This window comes from Heteronotia binoei, chromosome 5 (genome assembly GCF_032191835.1).
Source record: "Heteronotia binoei isolate CCM8104 ecotype False Entrance Well chromosome 5, APGP_CSIRO_Hbin_v1, whole genome shotgun sequence".
Lineage (NCBI taxonomy): Eukaryota > Metazoa > Chordata > Lepidosauria > Squamata > Gekkonidae > Heteronotia > Heteronotia binoei.
The window spans coordinates 40456252-40463059 of NC_083227.1; positions in this window are offsets into that span (position 1 = coordinate 40456252).

The following is a 6808-nucleotide window of genomic DNA, read 5'->3' on the forward strand; positions in this document are numbered from 1 at the left end:
TATAAAATATATACAAGAATCTTGGCAGAATGGCTTAAACAACATTTGATAAATTTTATAAAGGAAGAACAAGCGGGGTTTCTTCCCAAAAGGCAAATAAGAGACAATATTAGAACTGTTGTAAATATTGTAGAATATTATGAAAGACATCCAGAAAAGGAAGGAGCATTATTCTTGGCAGATGCAGAGAAAGCATTTGACACTTTAAACTGGGACTTTATGTTTGCAGTAATGGAGAAAATGGAGTTGGGAGAAAGCTTTATAAGAATGATAAAAGCAATATATACTGAACAACATGCAAGGCTATGTATAAACGCAGATCTTACAGAAGATATGACAATTAGCAAAGGTACAGGACAAGGCTGTCCGCTTTGCCCACTGTTGTTTATAATGACTCTTGAAATATTATTGATGCAGATTCAAGACAATAAAGAAATAGAAGAATAAAAGGATTTACTTACAAATAAAGAACATTTGCAGATGATATGTTTATAAATGAAAATCTCATACAAGTTACATCTTTGTTGTTAGCCAAAATACAAGAATATGGGGAGTTAGCAAGACTTTGTATTAACAAAGAAAAATCAAAGTTTTTATGTAAAAATATACAAATAAACAAGCAACAGGCCTTGCAGTGACTGACGGGTTGTGAAGTTACCTCCAAGGTAAAATATTTGGGTGTGGAGATAACAATGAAGAATATTGATTTGTTCAAAAATAACTATGAGAAGCTATGGCGTAAAATGGATGAAGATATGTTAAAATGGAATAAACTTAATTTGTCGTTGCTGGGCAGAGTAGCTGCAATTAAAATGAATATTCTACCAAGAATAATGTATTTGTTTCAAACTATTCCCATTGTGAAAGATAGTAAACAATTTGATAAATGGCGAAGAAAAAATTTGTGTAGGCTGGGAAGAAACCAAGGATCAAAATTAAAATTTTGACACATGCAAAAGAGAGAGGTGGATTTCAATTACCGAATTTAAAATTACATCAAGAAGCAGTTTGTTTAGTGTGGATAAAAGAATGGATAATGTTGTTAAATAAAAAACTCTTAGCGCTGGAAGGTCATGGAAATAAATTTGGCTGGCACGCGTATTTGTATTATGGAAAAAAGAAGGTGGATGGTTTTTTCTCTCACCATTATATAAGAAATAATTTGTTAAATACATGGATGAAATATAAGAAATATGGAGATGAGAGAAGACTGCTATGGATAGTGCCAGCTGAAGTAATAAAATAACAGCTGAGATAGGTGAAGAAAAGTGGTTGTCATACAATCAATTATTAAAAATACAAAGTGGCAAAATAAAATTGAAAACTGCTGAAGAGCTGAACAATAAATATGATTAGTTTCAAATGCAACAAATAAAGAGTTTGGTGGATAATGATATCAAAACTGAAGGAATAAGAAAAGAACAAACAGAAATGGAAAAAGTTCTGCTTGGAGACAATGAAAAATTAATTTCAAAAATATATAAATTACTTTTAAAATAGTCTACGGAGGATGAAGTAGTGAAATCTCAAATGATTAAATGGGCAATTAATGTAAATAAAGAAATACAGATGGAAACTTGGGAATACTTGTGGAAGAATTCTATGAAGCTCTCAACATGTCATGGTATTAAAGAAGAAACTGCTTTAAAATGATGTATAGATGGTATATGACTCTAAAAAATTGACAAAGATGAACAATAAGATGCCAGATAGATGTTGGAAATGTAAAAAGCATGAAGGTTCTTTCTACCATATGTGGTGGACTTGTGAAAGAGCAAAAAAGTACTGGCAGATGATTCAACAAGAAATTTCTAAGATCTTGGGATATGAATTTAAGAAAGTTGCAGAGACTTTTCTGTTGGGATTACAAATGGAAAAATTTCCAAAAGAAGATAGAACTGTAATTTGGTACTTGCTTTCAGCTGCTAGGACATTATATGTGCAGTTGTGGAAGCAAGAAAATATACCAGAGAAATGAGACTGGATTGTAAAAGTTATGATCTGGAGTGAAATGGACAAATTAACAAGAATTTTAAGAGACTATGATGTAGAAGTTTTTAAGATGGAGTGGAAATGTTCAGAAGATATGTAGAAAAAGAGTGGAAAATAAAAGGACATTGGACAATTTTTGATAATGATTAAGTTTTAGAAAAAAGGAGAATATTAATTTTTTATTGTTATTAGTTAAGGGTACCTTTAAATATTAGTATTTTAAGTAAATAACACCGGTGGGGGTCAAGTAATGGGGGGAGGGGTGGGTAGAAAGTAATATATGGGATAGATAAAAGAAGTTATTAATGATGCAAGAAATATAATTTAATCTGTTACCATATGTTACCAAATAAAATTGTTTTAAAACTAAAAATTAAATCGGAAAGATTATAAGCTGAATCTTATCAATGGACAATCAATTACTAGTTGTTTGCCTTGTCCATTTAACTGTGGTTTGTGTGAATGTCAAATTACAAGGCACTTTTGTATACTGAAAAATATTATGAAACTAACAAGTCATCTTTCCTAACACGTTTATTCCAAGCCAGGATAGGTCTACTAGTGATCCATCTTTGCACCAGTTCAAGGAAACTGGGGAAGGGTTTCTTGAGCCTCTCGATTAGGAGAGGATGCTGCTTTGGATTAAGAGGACCCTCTCTTCCCCTAGCACCTTTGGCTTGTGTGTGAATGCATGCATTCATCAACAAAGACACCTAGAAAACAAGCAAATCTGGTCTGAGGTGAATCTCATTTTATTCAGTGGGGCTCACACACAGGGAATTGTGTTCTTAGGACTGCAGAGGGGTAGCCATTTTTGTTTCTTGTAGCAAAACAATACACAGCTCTAACAACTTCTATTTTGTTTCTGCAGATATATGCCTTCTCCTTTATATCTCCACAATGAAAGGGGCTAGAGACTCATTTTTTTTACAAAAATGAAAGCTGGGAATTCAGGTAATTTGATGTGCATATTATGAATTTTAATCATGTAACCATATTCAATTGCTGATTTTTAAAAAAGCTCCTTGCTGGCAACTGGAAAGGTAATTGCCATGAGACAGAGAAAACAGGTGTCTTGTGGTGGAACTCAGAAAATCCAAACACATAGCAGCCATTTAGGCTTTGCTGTGATCTTTCCCAAAACTTCACAGCAAAACCAAGGAAAACTCAGGATATGCATGAACACAGCACAATGCTACTGGGAAAGTAGGAGAAGTAATCACTTCCTCACACCATTTAACTCTGAGCAAATAACCTGTGTGGGAAGGTCTATAATTAGGAGCTGGCTGCCAGGATCAGAATCACTTTGGGTCATCAGCACTTATATGTACATCAGCATTTGAGACTCTCATAAAATGTATCCCAGGATGTATAAATGTGTATGCTTTCTTCCACTGAGTTTATTCTCGCAGCAAATGTACATCACATGACCAGTTATTTGAATTTGAACATCAACATTATTTATTTCACTTATCATCTGCGTTTCCCATTGAGATCCAGGGTGGAATACAAAATATGTTGGTACCAAGTCTTTCATACTGGCATAGAGATTTTTGCAGGGATGCAGCATGGCAACATCAAAGCCCCCAAGTTAGGAACTGCTGAGGGGGTGGGGGAAACTATGGGGTATAGACAAAATAATAAGCAAGCACCAGTTCCCAACAACCCAGAGGAAAATGTCTTGCCCAAGATTAACGTCATGAAAAGAAGATTCACCTGTCTATTTCCATGCACAAAGCCTCTATTAAAGGAGCAAGATAGGGTTGCCAACATCCAGATGGCACCTGGAGATCGCCCACTATTACGATTGTTCTCCAGATGACCAGGTCCATTTACCTGAGCAAAATGGCTCCTTTGGAGGGTGGACTTCAGGCCTCGGATTCAGTGGGAGCTCACAGGAGCGCAACTCCTGAACCCTTCTGAGAGTTCCACCTCCTTGTCCATTGAATAGTATGTGCAGCTGCACAACAATCTCTGGATGAGCTCCACCTATTTTTCTACAAAATGACCCCTGGTGGACTCTATGACATTTTACCTTGCTGACGTCCCATCCCCCCAAACCCTGCCCTCCTTAGGCTCCACCCCTATGTCCAGGTAAACCCATAGCTGGCAACATTAGGGCAAGTTTCTTTTTTCCCTGTCAAGGTTGTTTGCAATCCTAACAGGAGCCATCGCATCGCCAAGCTAGCTGGCTGCATTATTTGCTGTTGTCCCATAAAGGGCCATCATATTGCATCCCAGGCCACAGGACTCCCATAAGACTACATCGCAGTACATAACAAGCCTGGACACCACCTTGTTAGGTGCATTTGTATGGCTCTATCGCAGTCATCACCATGGCTTGCTGGAGAAGTGTAGCAATGCTTACACTTAACACTGGAAGGTGTGCAGAGGCGAAACAGCTCATCCATATAGCCGGCACCGGAAGTAACCATATTGTATGGAAAAATGTGTGTGATAGAGTGATCAACACTATTTCCGTTTCCGGAAATTGCTGCTACATCCTTCCTCTCTCTGGTTCTGAGTGAGCTGGCAGGGTAGAAGTGGGAATCACTGCTGAATCTGCCTCCATCCTCTAACTGTAGCAGGAACCCAAGGTTTATTCAAAAGGAGTTGTTTGGGAGAACCCTGCCAGTCAAGTAAAAGTGAGGGCTGCCTAGTTGAGGGCGGGGGAGTTTATTTGTGTGTGAGAGAGCTCTGTGTGCTTTGCATGTGTTTTTTTAGTGTGCACATAGACTTCCGCTGCTTTCCTCGATGGTCCCAATTATTAAATCTGACATGGTTTGCTGATCCTCTTAGTGGGATCTGAAGACACGTCCTACAATTATGATGGGACAAGAGGGGATAAGGTAAGAGGAAAGGTGGTCATGGTTCTGCTGATTGGCCTCTCCTTTGATTGGTCTGCAAGACAGCTGTAGCCAGGGGTGGCCAAACTTGCTTAACATAGAGCTACATAGAATAAATGCCAGATGTTTGAGAGCTGCAGGCATGAATGCCAGATTTTTAAAAGCCAAAAGACAGGAGGGAGGCAAATAGATGGGGGGAGAGAGAGAGAGGTCAAAAGAAAGCAACTTTAACTTTAAATGCATTCTCCAAGCTACCAGTTGGCTTGTCTTGGATAAGTGAGTCAAAGAGAAATACCTTTTCCAAGCTGGCAGACAGGGCAGTGAAGACTTCAAGAGCCACACAATAAGTGTGAAAGAGTCGCATGTAGCTCCTGAGCAACAATTTGGCCACCTCTGGCTGTAGTGCTTCTCCCTGACTTGCTACGGTTGGTTTGGTTTTTGTGCAGATGCAGTTTAAGGGGATGCAGCAAAAGGCTGATGTTTTTGACTCTTACAGAGACCACTGAATTAAGAGAACTTCTGTGGCTATTTTCCTCCATGAAAACCACAACCAAGCAGATGCTTGAAGGACACCGTACCAATTGATTTTGCTGATATCCCTATTTTCTAAAGCACTCATCTCTAAGCCTTGGTGGACCTCTACAATTTGGCAATGACTTTTTAAACACACATACACACATGTATATATAGTATGCGTGCATGCGCACCTGGAAGTCATGGCAACCTCTAGTGACTGACCCCTACTAAGGGCCTGGAAGATATTCAGAGAGGTGGCTAAATACAGCCTGTCCCTATCCTCTCAAGTTAATATTTCAAGGAGGTCTTCCATCCAACTACTAACCAGAGTTGACAAAATCGGGCTTGGTTTGGCTATCCAGGCTAGGGTCAATTTGGTGAAGTCTTGAAGACGTCTTTGAGCTCTGCTCTTGTGATCTTGCAGGTCTGGGAATGTGACTAACTGCAAGCCACACTGAGCACACCGGCTACTTGAGCACAGAGACAACCTTATCCAACAGCTTCTGGTGGCAAGGCAAGTCTGCCATGACTCTAGGACCCATTTTTCCCCTTATTGTTCCTGCTTGTCTGATAAACCAGCACTCTGCTTCCATTGAAAACTGGCTGTCCGGAGTGGGATACTGGGCTCTGTGGGCCCTCATTCTCGTGCAGTAGAGTTGTTCTTATGTTCTTTATGTGAGAGGGTAGAAAGAATGGGACAAGAAGCAAAGGGGGGTGCAGGTCCACATGACTTGTGCTGTAGAGCTGGGGATGGTGATCAGCAGCTCCAGGGAAGCAAGTGGCACCTCCAGGGCTGAGGTGCCACTTGCTTCCCCAGCTGTGCAGACTTGATTGTGTTGCATATCGCTGGATCTGGGCTGAGCTGTGATGAAACTTCATGAGCGCCATCTAACTTCATCACTGTGTTGATACCCAGAGGCTGTTTCTGATCTGGTCAAACCAAGAGTGGGGATTTTATTTTCAGGGTCTGAGCAGTTTGAAGGAGAAGCTAAGAACTGGATTCCATGGAGGATTTTTTTATTTTAATGGAAGGGATTTCTGTCTACAGAGCATGACTCTTCTCTCCCCTCCCCCACTCCTAGATTCTAGCCTGTGCATTAACTAGCCCCAGGTCTCTGACCTTGTTTCTCCATCCTTAAAATGTTGGATTTGCTATCAAGAAGGACTTAAGAGGTCATTCAAAGCTCTGTTTCCAGAAGGCAGGGATAGATTGCACCAGTGAGTTTTGCCTTTGGAAAACCACCTTTTTGCCAACCCTCTGATGTTTTAATCATTGATTGGTTTTAATGTGAATTTAATATGAATTTATTGTTTTATTATTGTGTTGTTCACCTTAAATGTTGTTAGCCGCCCTGAGCCTGCTTCGGCGGGGGAGGGCGGGATCCAAATAAAATTTTACATTACATTTTAGGATGGCCAGGCCATGCTGTCGAACTTGAATGAAGGCAAGCATT